At 41.5% G+C, this 15,856-nt stretch overlaps 1 protein-coding gene and 1 long non-coding RNA gene across 3 annotated transcripts in view; one reads left to right on the top strand and one right to left on the bottom strand.

Moving 5' to 3' along the window:
• The window catches only part of TMEM104 (transmembrane protein 104), a 75,780-nt gene that overhangs the window by 51,311 nt on the left and 8,613 nt on the right, over positions 1-15,856 (top strand). The window lies entirely within an intron of this gene.
• Positions 9,364-15,689, bottom strand: LOC310699454. Its single transcript, XR_014522088.1, has 2 exons — positions 15,525-15,689; positions 9,364-10,019 (listed from the first exon to the last, which is right to left on the bottom strand). It is a non-coding gene; the product is annotated as an uncharacterized lncRNA (long non-coding RNA).

Consider the following 15,856-nt stretch of genomic DNA (forward strand, 5'->3'; position numbering starts at 1 on the left):
CAGAATCTCTTTATAATGGAGCAATAAATTTGAGGGAGCCGATTCACCATAGTAAACTATGATTTTTAAAATCTGACACACAGTATGCCTGGCACAGGAGTTGGCTTGCTGTGCTCAGTGGTTTCATTCAGGCTGGCAGACATTAGTCTGTTCTGCTTCAGGTGTATGCTAAATTAAGATGACCATTGAAGATCATCTTGGGGACCTGCATTTTTCAGTGGTAGTGAACACAGTCCCTTTGTTTTGAAGACAGACACCTACTGAAACATCAGGCCAACAATATGGCATAAGAAATATTTGAAATCACCTAGGGCTTCAGAATACAAGTGTGATAAAGTCAGCAGCTCCAGACAGCTGGGGTAGAATCTGTTAGCCTTTTGGGCATGGTCTGGAAACTGATGTAGCAAACTCCTTGTCATAACAAATAAGAGGAAGAAGGGCACTGGGACACATTACCTGAAGTGGAGCAAGCTCCAGATAAAAGCTCCTCTCAACGCAGATGCCTGGATCCATATTGACTCCTCTAGGGATCCCTCTTCATGCGTTCATTTAAAAAAGATTTTCAAAATGCTGATCTTGTTTTCATACTAAAATGCATTCTAGCCTCAGTAATTCTGCCACTCTGGCAAGTGTGTTAATAGAATTATTTAAAATAAGCCTAGCTATGGCCCTGTTATATTGCTGTTAGCTAAAGTAGTATGTGCGAAAGCTTGCAGACAATGCAAGCAATGTGTTAGAAGCCAGAAGGAGTGGTTGCATAAGATTACCAGCGGTCAAACGCTAAATCAATGCCTTACCTTGCTCCATTACTAGCAGAAGCAGATCTGTGTATAAGAAGCAAATGTGTCATTCAGCTATATATACGTAATATAATTTGTGTCACTTCATAAAACCGAAATAATGTTATGTAAGTTGGCTCTTCTTAGCACAGAAAATGGTGTCAAGATCTTAAAGAGTTTCAGATAAGCTAATGTAGCTTTTTGCTCAGAGATGATCCCAAGGCAGCAGTGATGAATGTATTACTGGATCACAGAATTCAATAAATAGTTGTGTTTCACCTCATGCAGGTAGGTTTGCATTAAAATACAAACTGAACACATTTATTAACATGCCTAGTTAATTATTAAATAATCTGACCATAAACATTAATAAAGGAAATAACTTGTACTTAATATTCATTAAAAAGTTCTTCTAGCACTTCTCTGTTAATCTATTTCCCACTTTATTAATTATTGTTCATTTTATTAAAAGAATTTCTAACCTACTGTTCATTGAGTAATCAATGAAGTCCTTTTGCTCTTTGTCTTTCCAGCTGCTTTACCACACATCCAGATTAATTCACTCATCCTTATTGTATAGTGCTTGTCCTCCAAAATAACTTCATTGTCCTCCAAATTTGTTTCCTTTTGGTTGAATCCCATTGTCAGCTCCAATGCCCACAAATGGCCATAGTTAAGAATCCCAAATATCTAGTCCACCAATTCATTCAGTGTGTGCTTGTTACTGCTAAAACTTATTTAAATGGTCTCTTACCTCTCTAACTTCCCTGTTGCTCTTCTACTCCTTCAGTTCAACTTTCCCTCCCATCTCTGCAACTGCCTTGGGAAGCTAAGTGAGGTACCTGAACCTTTCTATTGGACCTTGATGGGGTTGTGTGTGTGTGTGTGCGCACACACGCGCAGTTATTTTAAGCTAATATGGCCCAGACAATAGGACAGAGTCTTGGTTGGATTGCTGGATATTATCTGGTCTCAGAGCCAAGATGTCCCAATTATGAATCTGCTCCCAGATGAACCTGACCACATGGCTGGTCTAAACTAGCTCCAGTGTTGCCTCTTTGTGTGTACACATGTGCATGACAAACAGCCATGGGGGCTGCATGCAGCCTCAGAAAACTTGGTTTGGGGTATCATCTGCTCCCAGGAATATCTGTGAATGAATGATTGCACGGGAGTTTTCTATTCATTGCCTGTGCTATCATCCACCAACCTGAGCCGATTGCATTTTTAGACTGGATAGAACAACTTTTGATCAGATCTTAATAAAGCCACTCTTAAGACCTGGAACACATAAAGGTGAAGTTGTGTTTTGCCTATATTGAGCTTGGTCTTTTGTGCTTGTCTATAATTCTGTTTCATTTCTGCTTCATAAGCTGGAGGGAACTACTTATGCAGTGTGATATTATTCCTTTTTGCCAGACAACAGCACTATTTTTCTTTTTCTTATGAAGGTTGTATATTCTTGCTGGTAGTGTGTTTTTCCCAAAATTAATGCTTAAAGGGCTTTCATTAAAAAAGAAGGCTGTGTTCCCATTGTCAAAGAAGGAAGGTCGGGAAGTAATGTGTGTAGGTTCCAATGGTGTAGACAGATTTGGCAATAAGATATACTGTTGCTTACTGTAACAACAAATGTTACATAGAAATTATTGCCAAATTGCTCTCTGTGTAGATTTCTCAGTGGGTAGTTGGATAACAATACTTCCTGTATGACTGGGGATTTATGTATTTACAAAAAATATATATATACTATTTTTTAGCCTTCAAGCGGCCTTCTAAACCTGTGAACAGGAAATTTTTAGCCCCACCACTTATTTAAAAAGCAGCCTCAAGAGAGGAAGATATAACAACAACAACAACAACAACAACAACAACAACAACAACAACAACAACAACAACAACTCCCACAGCTTGTTGGGATAAAAATAACCACCAACCTCCCTACAAACCAGTAAAGATGGGGACAAGTAAATCTGTCTCAGAGTTTCATAACCGCAGTGCTGCCACTGAAGAAGCTCTGTCTCCTATCACTGCAAGACATGTCTCTCTCAACAGAACAAGCAATAGGGCTTCCGATGATGGCCGCAGGTGACAAGTGAGCTATTATGGGTGGAAGCAGTTCTTGAGATATCCTAGCCCCAAACCATTTAGGGCTTTGTAGGTAAAACCAGTAGCTTCAAATGCACCTGGAAAGCAGTGGATCTTGCCTCTGTGCAGTTTTAACTTAACAACAATCCTCTGTCTGAGGCTTCATGTTAATTTTGTGATGAACTGACATGCTGAAAAATAGCTGACAGGCAGTAGCTTATATTAGTTCTTTTACAACCCCTTCCTTTCAAAAATCATATTGAGAGGGCAGAGTATGATCTGTTGCTCATCCTGTTTTTTGTGTAAACGACATGCCGCCTAGATCTAGATAAATGTAGTTATCTGAAACATACTTTTCAGGTTGCCACCATCACACAAATCCTTCTTTGATGTTCAGAGCAACTTCAGATATACATAATGATAGGATATCATGGCACATACTTTTCTGATCTTCACAACAAATACAATGGATAGGTCATCTTACACACTGGTGGCAAAGCTGTAGCTTTCCAGATGTGGTTGAGCTGCAACTCACAGCAACCCCAGTCAGTTTATGACCAGGAGTTATGGTTCAGCAACATTGGGGGGGGGCATAGTTTAGCCACCCTTGACCTAGAGCCCGGCATGCAGTGCCTCATTTTTTCCATCCAGCATTGTAGAATGTTTAATTGGTTAATCAATTAGTTTGTACTGCATGTGTTGAGAAGCATATATTAAGGGCTAGAGATAGTGGGAAAAACACAACAGTGTGGAGAAAATCATCATTAAACATTGACTTTGTTAGCAGCTAAGGCATTTAATTGCAACTTGTTACAGTATGAGACTCCTAGCAGGCTGCAGAGCCAATGCTGAAGAGTTTACCCAGCTAGCCCTCAGTCAGGAGCAGGTTTTGTTCGGTTTGTTACAGATGCTATATCTGCTATTATTGAATGTTGTTATATTTTAATAATTATGCCTTCTGCAAATTCCCCAGAGTGCTTGCTTTCAGTTTCTCAGTCTAGTTTTCTTTCAGTGGTGCCCTGAAATTTACTCATTTCAGGAAAATTAGCATGTTAGTCCTTTGTGCAGTCTTCTTCCATGGACTGTCACAAACATTTCGGAAAGGTAGTGCCTGGATTTCTGCTCTTCTAACTGATAAGACCCCACAGAAGATGGAGGCTGAAATCTTTTGCCCACTTACTTGGGAGTAAGTCCCTTTGAACAATTGTAGGTATATTTATTCAAAGGTAGGTGCATCTAGGTCCTATAGCAACACTGCAGAAAAACTGACAATAAAACGGGAGAGTTCTGCTTTGCACATCTATGCATGTTCTTTCTTTTCACCCTTTGAACTCTCATTCAATTGCTTTCCAATACAGAGGCTTTAAATTTTGGAAAGTTATTTTTAAGAAAATGGTTGTGTCGATACAGCATGCCTTGCTTCACTAGTGGATAGATTAGGAAATCAATACTAGTGGCAGATTCCCTACATACACACAACTGGAAAAAATGCTCAGATTAAGTGGTGCCTCTGATGGAGAAGTAGCATGTGGAATGGTTTTCAAAAGAAGCCCTTTCTGCAGCACGGTTCCCATTATTTGTACACATTTAACAATTTATATAATCTGTTGATAAATGTTTTAGACAGTAGTGGTTTCCTGAACTTGGGATAAGAATGAAAATTGGGTATTATAACCCAATTTTGCATGGTGGTTCCTGACATCAAGAGGTTTTTGTCTTTATGGATACAGTTGAACACCATTTTGAAATAAGATGGTAGAATAAACCTTTCAGGACTGTCCTGATTTTAACCACTGGTTTCAAAACTGTACTGATTTTTTGTTTTCTTAGAATTCCCAAGCAACACTGAGTGTGATGCTTCTAGGTTTGAACTTTGGATAGTCACTTAATGATGTGTTCATTTCCCCTGATCTTGAGAAGATCCAGTGGTTTTATTTAAAGCATATGATGCGTTAGTTTGCTACACAAGTGAAAGAAACTAGTTCTACATTTCCAGAGAGCCTCTCTCTAGTGTTGCTCAATCTTTACTTAGAAGAAATACCTAAAATGCATGTGATTTTCTTCTGTGGTGGTTCATCTGTTACCATTTGCCTTCTCTAAGATGAGCAATTAGCCAAAACAAAACAAAAGAACCCTCTTTTTCTGAACTGCTGCATAGATTCATAATTCCATACAGTAGTATGGCTGTCCTGCTGCTGTTTTTAAATTAAAATGTAAATTCGTCCGGAGATTCCATCTCTGAACTAGTTTTGTTCCCACTCCTAAAATTTGACAATTGCTAATTGGGAAAGGGGGCTGGGGGAATACTTCAATTTTTTAGGGCCATGGCTTGTACAGAGGTTTAAAAACTCTTGCTATTTCCAGTCTCCTGCAGTGAGATTAGTATGTCAGCATCCTTCCACTCTAGACAGGCACTCTTCTTCTGATAAAAGGCTGAGCTTACTGTGACAGTTTACGATAGGCTCATTCAGACTTCTTGTTCTTCCGAGTCTGTTTTACACACTGTACAGGTAGGATGGGTAAAATTCTGAGCCACAAGCCATTTCATGTTTGTTTTAAGGGTATTCAAGTGACGTCCTTATCTCACCAACTTCGTATGTGTGCATTTTCTTTGTTTCTTTTGAGGGAGGACAAGAACAGCTGATAAATAATGCACTTAGAAGGGAGAAGAAAATATATTTACAACGACAAAGTTGAAATACCATGTTTCTCCACAATCTCATCTCTTTGTGAAACATCTGCTGAAGAACTAGTTTTCAGCATCCTCTGTTGGGGGTGAGGGGTGAGGTAAACTGGTGCCATTTTGAGTCTTAGTCCCTTGTTAGTTTTAGATAAAAAATCAAGAATGGTGTAGAGTGCTGTATCTGGCTGTTTAAGATCTTGCTAGATAAAATGAGTGTTTAAGAAGAGCGTTTTCCCCCCAGACTGGAAGAGAAAGTTGTGCCATTTGCACGGTTATGTTTTAGCTGTGGCATTCAGAGCAACTGTTTATTTCAATTTTGTGCTACATCCAGGGTAAAAAGGAGGAGTAACCCAACATGCCATAATATCTGTAGTGGAGTATTTTGTTACCCAGGCAGTTCTAGGAAATTGTGGTGGTGCTTCACTAGACCCACCAAATTCGAGAAGTTTTCTTGTTATGTAAGATTTACATCTTGTTCATGACATGCCCAAGTTCTGTCCAAATATACATTGGCAGAGCTGGTGCTATAATGAGGCACATTGAAACCATTGTCTCAGGCAGCAGGCAAATGTGGTTAGGTTAACAAGCATGGACTGTTGCTCCCATGCCTCATTGTTGCTCCACTCTCATATTTCTCCACTCTCATTATTGCTGTCTTTGCCACTACCATTCACCCAGCTGCATACTGAGCCTCTCCAACACCCACACCCCCCTCCTCTCTTGCTCTAGCACCTGAGGAAAGGCCCAAGGAGCCTTTCTCAGAGCAAGGCATTGTGAAGTGTACTTATAAAAATACCTCTAAGCGGTAGCCAGAAAACTAAAGCAACAACAATGCGGCAGGGCACCTGCACTGCCATAGCTCAAAATGGTGCATAAATGTAGGAAAAGGTTTAAAGTTATGCTGTTTAAAGTAACTTTCACCTTGTTCCTTGTTCTTAAGCTTAAAAAACATTTCTAGCTGCTACAGTAGTGTGGGCCCTTTCCCAGTACTTACACATCTTTACCACCTAAATGCACAGTATTCTGTCATACTCAGTTTGAGGGATAAGATATCATCCTTTTTCTCATGGGGCGACATAAGTGAATTTCATAAAGTACATTTAGTTGAAATTGAGCAGCGTAGCAAGTACATAGTTAGGCTAGTGCCTCCAAATTGTGGAGTTTTGCTGTCTACTGGATGAGAATAAATTAGGCAAAACAGCATTCCCATTTTGCTGACTAGGTGCCTGCAGTCTTTTTTTATAAGACTATAATGCCTCCCTATATCTTGCTTGGTCTTCCCTATCTCCTTACAGGCTGACCCTCCACATTGCTCCTGTGTCCTCTTTTGGGGACACTTTTTTCCAGAGCCTGCTCACATTCTGAACTTCTTTGTCATTTCTGTTGAGTTCTTGTTCCTAAGAGTGATATATTAATGATGTATTTCAGACATTGCAGTTCTTATAGTTTGTTATTCTTGCCACTGTTGTGTACTGGAATATGTAATAAATTTTATGAAAGCTTGCATAGAATGAAGCCTATGGCTCAAATAAATGTGAAGAAGAAGACGGTGCCACCTGCAGGAGAATTGTTAAATAACTTAAAACAAAAAACATAATCATGCATCAAATTAAGTGAACTCTAATCCTTGAAAGTTGCACCGTAATGAATTTGTTAGTCTTTAAGGTGCCACAAGACTATTGTTTTTCCTGTTCCTTCTGGAAACTTTAAAAAAGTTGATCAAAGACATGATTACTTGAAATTAAGGGGAACTGAAATCAATGTGGCTTACAATATACTTCTTTTCTAATCTTGGTGTGTTAGACTAATACTAGTGTTTCAGTATTGTCCATCATTTACCCTCAGTTTGCTTTTCTCTTGAATCTTACCTCAGAACCTCTCAGTGCCAGTGTTTACTGGGTCTCTAGGCCATCACCCTAACATTTTACAAGCCTTTGCTTATACAGTGGTACCTTGGGTTACATACGCTTCAGGTTACCTACGCTTCAGGTTACAGACTCCGCTAACCTAGAAATAGTACCTTGGGTTAAGAACTTTGCTTCAGGATGAGAACAGAAATCATGCTCCGGCGGCACGGCGGCAGCAGGAAGCCCCATTAGCTAAAGTGGTGCTTTAGGTTAAGAACAGTTTCAGGTTAAGAACGGACCTCTGGAACGAATTAAGTACTTAACCCGAGGTACTACTGTACTAAGGGATCTTGACAACAACTGTCTAGGAGCATGTGCAACTGTGAGAAGAAGAATCTGCCCCTGAAGCCTCTCCCACCTTCAGAGGGACTGCAATATCCTCTCCTCTTCCTCCTCCTGTTTTCCTCCTGGTGCTTCCTCCTCCTAAGAGTCTATCCTGATACTTTTTCGATGAGGAACAAAGCAAGAGGCATGTACTGCAAGAGGGTGATTCATTATCATTATGCGCTGGCGTATTGATTCTCCGCTTTGGGAGGAAAGTTCTGTCACGCCATCAGCTAGGACTGATGGATAGCTCTGCCAGAAATGTGTCAAAACTCTTGACACAGTGCTTGCTTAAACAAATAGTTCTAAGTGGATTGAGGGAAGGAATGGACTTATGGGCACCTCCTATTCTGTCAAGATGGTGGGGCAGAATTTCATGCTCTCATCTGCTCTGCATTACTTGGAGAAGTGAAAACTGAAAGTGTCATTCATGCCTTCTAGTGGCATTTGATCAGTGTTGCTCAAGGCTTTGAGCTTAAAGAATGTATGGCTCTGGGGAAGGTAGAATAACTGAGTTGCTGGGAAATGGGAGACCTCAATTTACACCTCCTGTTCTGTGTATATCTCCTGTTGCATGCAATTAGAGAGCTGTTCTGGCCAAGAATTTCCAGAGTAGTAGTCTTTTATTACTCTGTTGCAGCAGAACCAACTAAGAGCTTTGTGACACATGGAAAGAGTTAGAGGTACTTATACACATGGTGATGGTGGGAAGTGAGGATGGAGGGAAATAAATAGTAATGATTATGGACAGGATTCTTCTTTTCCTCCTTTCATGCAACTCCCAAAATTGGCTCTGTGGGGGTTGAGAGAACCCTCAGAACAGCACATATGGGGGAGAAGTAGTGGTATCTGGCAAACTGTAATGCTTGCATATACAGAAAGATCGTAAAAGCAGGATGTTGAATTCTACTGTGTTTAATTAACTGTAGACCTTAACATATCACAATATAAAATCTTTGCTTTTGTCAGCAAGTTAAATATCCTTTATCTTGATTCAGTCCATAGGTGAATTATAGCATATTAATAGATTTATTATGAATTGAATTGAGACAAATGATTTTTATCACAGTACATGTATTAAGGCTTAGTAGTGTCAATATGTTTATGTTATCAATAACTGGTTTGTGGATGTTCATAGTAAATTATGTAATTATCACTGTCCTTTTCTGCATTTCATTTCCCTCTGACCTCAATGTCGGTAATTCCCTCACCAACCACGTGTGGAAGTCAGGATAACACTTGATGATGTGAACTGTAGTCTGGACCAAATGTGTTAGTCCTTAAAGTGCCACAAGATCCTTTTCCGTTTCTGTCTGAGAGTGTATATAAAAAGGTAAAGGTAAAGGACCCCTGACAGTTAAGTCCAGTTGCAGATACAGTCATATAAAATTGCTCTTGACTTTGTTGCCTTGCAGATACCTAGCATAGTTATCCACAGTTGCTGAAACGTTGCTTGATGTGCTTGACCAATAATGCTTAGAATTGAAAGTCAGCATTGAAACAATTAGATAGCGTCACATTGCCCAGAATAACTGCTGGTTTCCAGATCAGCAGAACAAGAGCCAACACATTTTAGCTCCGCAAGTAACATGAACATTACTTTTATGAAAATGGAACATAATTGTATAGGAATGCCATTTGATATTTAGGTATAGTTTTGAATGAGGTTTCACAAACCAGGACAGATAACCCAAAAGTATAAACATCCTCCAATAATTGTCAGCATAAGAACAAACAATTAGCCTGAAGGCAGAATGATCTAGTAGTGACCAGTGCAAGACCCCATAGAAAAACTAAACGTTTCAGTCCTTGATGTTGTTGAGTTCTTCTTGGTGGTCTGAAGCCTCTGTTGGCCTACACTTGCTTTATGTGTGACAGGAGTACTCATTCCGAAAAACTTCACACTTTCTGTCAAACAATACCTGATGAGCTTGGGAAGGCTAAACTAACTTTTCCGTGTTCCCAGTGGAGATCCGTGTCCTTATCTTTCTGCCACAAATGGAATTTTTAATATCCCCAGGCTTCCAGGCTTTCCCTAAGTACCAATGTTTAGATATAGGCTCATACATATTCATTCCACATCTGGCCAGAAGAACAGTTCCCTGTAGCAGAGTTGTCCACTTCTCTAAAATCAACATCTTCTGGGTCAAGTTGGGCAGACAGCATTTGTTTTCCTCACAGCAGGTCTTTCAAGAGGGAGTCTCATCACTCTTGAGTTCCCCTTCAGATTTTCTCTTTGTTCTAGGAGAGGGGCAAGGAAGAAAAAGTCATTATGTGCCTTCCTTGCTGCTCTCATGTGTTACAAGCCTGGTCATATTGCGCAGGCAAATCTTCTTTTAGAACATGCTTTTAGAGCACCTTGAGCAGGAAACCTTGGCTTTCTTTTCCTGACTACTACCTTAGACTGTGACTTCTTTGTAGCTCCTTTTTAAAAAAACAACTACATGAAGACATCATATTTAATAATAGTATGTGTCGGGCCTTTCCCTGACTCTGAGGTGGGCTGCAGATGGGCTTTGTCTCAGGCATCAGATCAAGGATAGTAGGGTCTGAGGCAAATGAGTTTGAGCCAGGCAGAAAGAAGAATTCCAAGGGTTGAAGGGCCAAAGGCAAACATAGGATGTCACATAGAGGAGGGAGAAAGGTTGTTTTCTGCTGCTCCAGAGAAGCGGACACGGAGCAATGGATCCAAACTACAAGAAAGAAGATTCCACCTAAACATTAGGAAGAACTTCCTGACAGTAAGAGCTGTTCGACAGTGGAATTTGCTGCCAAGGAGTGTGGTGGAGTCTCCTTCTTTGGAGGTCTTTAAGCAGAGGCTTGACAACCATATGTCAGGAGTGCTCTGATGGTGTTTCCTGCTTGGCAGGGGGTTGGACTCGATGGCCCTTGTGGTCTCTTCCAACTCTATGATTCTAAGTTATGATCAGGAGACCAGAGGCCTAGACAGGCAGCTTGTACTGGCAAGGCTGCAAGGGCTTTGGGGGGCTTGGTGTGACCTAATTGACTTGGAGAGACAGTTGACATTATTGGAGGCACCCCCCCCCCACTCCTGGTTCTTCACTCTTCTCTTTGCCCTGCCTATTTTTTATTTTTTAGGTATAGGTATCAGCAGCGGTGGCGCTGCTTTTCACCCTCCCTTTCTCTGTGACTGGGTAGGTTGCAAGCAAGCAAGGCAAAGCTGCTTGCCAGCATATACCAGATCCTTCATGACTCCAGCTTACAAACATTTTCATTAACAAAAATTCAGAACCCAAGGCAGGAGTGGCAGCTGGCTCAGGCAGTAAGACACTAGCTTTGACACTGCAGAATTGTTGAGGATAAAGGAGTAAAAGGCATTGGAACACTGACTGTTGGAAACCTTGGTTTGAGACCCTCTCAACACTTTTCCGTGTGGCACAGAATTTGTTAATACTTCAGTAAAACATATGTAAACTTGTTATATAAGTTGCCTCAACATGATCCTGCCATTATGCGTCAATTCATGATACCAAAGTTGTCTTTGCAGAATTTTTTTGTTGGGGATTTGTGCTCTTGCTGATTTCCCAGTTGGTAATGCTGTATAGACTTGCCAGAGATCCTCATTTCAACAACTCTAATGAGGTTGTGACTTTCAAGGACATGTTGGCTACATGCTCTGAGGAAGTCTTGAGAAGTGCATTCAGGGGACCTTTCGCTTCCTTCAAGGGTCGCAGACCAGCCTGAGAATATCCCAAATTAGCAACTGTTGCCCTTTCATATCATCTTGATCATTACAGAATGTGTTTGCCAGTGAGAGAATAGGGAATGGAAATAACCATCCTATTATTTCCATTTGCAGAATTGCGCCAGGATCTATTTTAGTTCTTTAAAAAAGCACAACACAACACCCTTTGTTATCCATATCAAAGTTTGGTTATGTTCATGTGGCTTATGTATGAATAGGTTAGGGATTCCAATGCTTGAAGTAGGACTCCCAGTACTGCAGCTCACAGGGCAAATCACATTTTCTGTGACTAAGCTACTGCACAGGGGTGTGCGACTAAACTACCAATCTGAGCTCTTAGGAAGAAGAGCTATCTTTAAAAGTAATACATAATCCTCATTCCCTATCTTTTGCCTTATGTGGTTTCTCTCCATTCATCACCTCCACTGCTTTTTCTCTCTTGTGTTTCCACAAATGCCTCATGAGGGCCTGTCCTCAACTATCCAGGAGCCATGTGTAGTTCCAGAGAAATTTTGATCAGCCCTTGTTTTCACAAAACCTGGCTTCTTACACTCACTTTTCTAAATACGGTGGTACCTCGGGTTACATACACTTCAGGTTATATACGCTTCAGGTTACAGACTCCGCTAACCCAGAAATAGTACCTCGGGTTAAGAACTTTGCTTCAGGATAAGAACAGAAATCGTGCTCCGGCGGTGCAGCAGCAGCGGGAGGCCCCATTAGCTAAAGTGGTGCTTCAGGTTAAGAACAGTTTCGGGTTAAGAATGGACCTCTGGAACGAATTAAGTACTTAACCCGAGGTACCACTATAAAATGATGAAGGTAACTATTCAGTAATGGTAAATGAGCCTAAATAGATGGGGGTAGTATTGCTTTATTTTTCATTTTGCAGCTGTAAATAGTGCTAAGTGGGCTGTGCATTGGGGGATATTTTTTTTTTAGTAAATAGTGACAATAATAAAACCATATTATAATGTTAACAGGTTTGACTACACATATTTTGCCTTTGCTTCTTATTCTCCTTTATCAGATGTCTCTATTTCTGGCACATTGTCCATGTCTCTGGTATCTCTGTGGAAAGAGTAAACTTGGCCACTGATGTTCTTTAGCTGTAAAAAGGTAAAGGTACCCCTGCCCATACGGGCCAGTCGTGTCCGACTCTAGGGTTGTGCGCCCATCTCACTTAAGAGGCCAGGGGCCAGCGCTGTCCGGAGACACTTCCGGGTCACGTGGCCAGCATGACGAAGCTGCTCTGGTGAGCCAGCACCAGCGCAGCACACGGAAACGCCGTTTACCTTCCCGCTATAAAGCGGTACCTATTTATCTACTTGCACTTAAGGGTGCTTTCGAACTGCTAGGTGGGCAGGAGCTGGGACCGAAAGACAGGAGCTCACTCCACTGTGGGGATTCGAACTGCCGACCATGCGATCGGCAAGTCCTAGGCACTGAGGTTTTACCCACAGCGTCACCCGCGTCCCTTCTTTAGCTGTAAGAGACCTTTATTTGAGCAGGAGCTGAGCAGCTGGGAAAGCCAATGCTGGAATAAAGGGCATCGCTTAGAGCAGGAATGTGGAACCCCTTTCAGCCTGTGGGCCATATTCCCTTCTAGGAGCCGCAGTGGCAGATAATGACCAGAGGCAGAAGTGGACAGAGCAATTAATTTGAACATTACCTTTGTATAGTAGGCTGGAAAGCACACACACCTCTATCTCTATCCAGGCAGGCAAGAGACATTATCAAAGCTTCAGGATTTCAATCAGGAAAACACTCAAGGAAGGTATAAAACAGGGCTGGTGAGGTGTGGCCTTTAGAAATCCAGGAGCCAGATAAGAGAGACCTGGAAGGCTTCCAGGTCTGAGGTTCCTCTTCTGCTTTAGACTACCAGAGCATTTGAGTTGTTGTATTCATCCCCATTGCCTTTGTTACATGAATACAGATGCATAGAGAGCTTCACATATGCCCACAAAACCCAGCTTCCCTCCTGGTCTATCAGGAGCTATCTGTTACAGACTATCACCCTCTCTTCGTTTTGATTTATCGCTGGACATAACTGGGTTTTGGAGCTTTGTCTTCATCTTGCTGCCACATAGGGACAGGAAGATAAATCTAGCCTGTGAATGTTTAGCTGTACAGTTCCAGCAGCACAAGGGAAAGGGATGTCCTCCTATATCCCCTTGACTAGGAAAATAGATCTGCCAGGATAGCTTTGGAGTGTTGAACTTCACCAGATCTTTGTGCAATGTGCATTGAAAAAATTCCATGTACTTCAAAATAAGAAACTCGGCTGAAAGGGTATGATTTAGGAAGGCAGATCAGATCTCTGCTGAAAAAGGAAAAAGAACCTATTATTCCAAGTGCTGGTACAGTTCTCATAAAGGACAATCCGTATATGTAAGTGTTGCATAACTATTGATAGCTTTGCAACGTAACAATCTTCCATAATGGAGAAGGTGCCTGAATTTCAAAAGTACCCATCATCTTACCCAGAAAGTAAGATGATACTCCTTAAATATCCAGTGTGGGATGGGAAGAAGAGGTCATTTCACTGAATTCAGTAGTCAGCAGACCAGGCCTTGCACTTTCGTCACAAAAATAACTTGCTTTTTTAAAAAGGGTGAGAGAAATCGACCAATTCACAGGATTAGTTCTCTACAGGAAGGCAAAATCAGGTCAGCTTTTCGCAGTGTAGGCTACCCTTAAAGCACCTGCCGGTTCAGAAAGGAGAAATAGCCAAGCTCTTATTCCACCATGACTTGATGTTTGTGTACCTGTTGGTCTCTGGCTTGTAAAACCACCACATCCCATGCGGCACAGGGATGGCATGTTGGACTGACTCCTCAAGCAGGTTTGGAATGAAAAATGTGCCCTTGCAGGGTCCCCCTGACTAGCAAGCAGCTACCTGTTTTCATTAGTGGAGTATGCGGTGACATAAAAGGCATTAAGTTCAAGAGTCTGAAAAGTGTGGGTGTGGGAAAGTCTATGGGTTTCATGCCGATAGCTTCGCTGAAAGGTCAGCTCCTTCCTGTTTAAGCATTTTGTTTGTAAATAGAACATATTTTATTTATAATTCTTATCATTTATACAAAAAGAATTACATTAAAAAATATAAGTATTTCTCAATCAGTGTTACCCTTGTGCTTGATGACCAGAAACAAGCTTTTTTATATCCAGCTCTATTGCTGTGAGGAATAACCAGAGATCACCTCTGACCATTATATGAAGGTGATTTCGCGTGAGGCTGAGTAACTCTTGCATTCAGCAACGTATCTCTTTGTGCAGTAATACTTGCATGAATGCATGAAGAGATAGCACCTAGCACACTTAGCACTGCTGCAGCCACGCAGCATTGGTGTGCGGAAGTGGGAGGGAGAAGGAAGCGGAAGCAATGTTGCCGCAGAGTGTGTGTGGTGCTCCATCCATTGGGAAGCACAGTCACTTCTCTGTTCACTCTACATCTTTGTTTTTATCCTCAGTCACTTCTCTTTTTTTCACTTCTCACTTCCCTCTGTAGCTCCCTAGTCTCATGCCGGGGGGCCCCATTTATCCAATTTCTGTCTCTGACCCCCTTGGAATATCATGGGGGCCCCCAGGGAGGCATATGGCCCTTGGTTGGCGAGCGAGCACTGTTTTGTTAGCTTGTGGGCAAGGACTGTTTTGTTGCAGGTTAGTTTTGTATGAGCTGCTCTCGAGACACTGGGCTGAAGAGCAGGACACACATGAATGAATAAATACTAAGAGTGGCTTGCATTCCTTAAAGTACATGCTGCTTCTGGTGTGGAAAAGAATGGGTTAAATGAGCAGCCTGTACCTGATAAGGGAACTTGGCAAGGAAATAGGTCAGATCTTCACCCTTGATTGAGCAGAGATAGTAGAGATTTACTGCTTCTCTCTCTGCAGGGGAAGAGGTGCAGAGGTCTTGCAGTTAAATATAGTTAAGCTATGGCAGAGATACAGGACTGGACACCACAAGTCAAATTATTTTCCCCAAAGAGAAAGATCTGGATATCTTCTGCTTGCTTTTTCTGAGAAGAATAACCTGCCTTGCTTGTTCTTTCTTGAGAGCTGTCTCTTCCATGTCACTCCTGCTCTCTTGTTCCTTTGTTCCTGTCAGAATGTCCGAGCTCACAATTCTCTTAAACTCTGTTGAGAATATTTGGTGTCCTTGGGCAGGTTCTAGATGACTTGAAGGGCTTTGTACCTTTGCTGTGGTGGTTTGTAGTTTTTCTGTATTTGTCATTGATAGAAGAGACTTATAAAGAGCAGTTCCAGCTGCTTTATAATGAATCTTTGGTCCCCCCTCCCCCCCCCTTTTTATGTCTTCAAGACAGATAATTAAAGGAAATTCTCCAGTAAACAAAGAGGTGGCAAATGG

The sequence above is a fragment of the Podarcis liolepis genome (genome assembly GCF_965112155.1).
Source record: "Podarcis liolepis genome assembly, chromosome: 2".
NCBI lineage: Eukaryota > Metazoa > Chordata > Lepidosauria > Squamata > Lacertidae > Podarcis > Podarcis liolepis.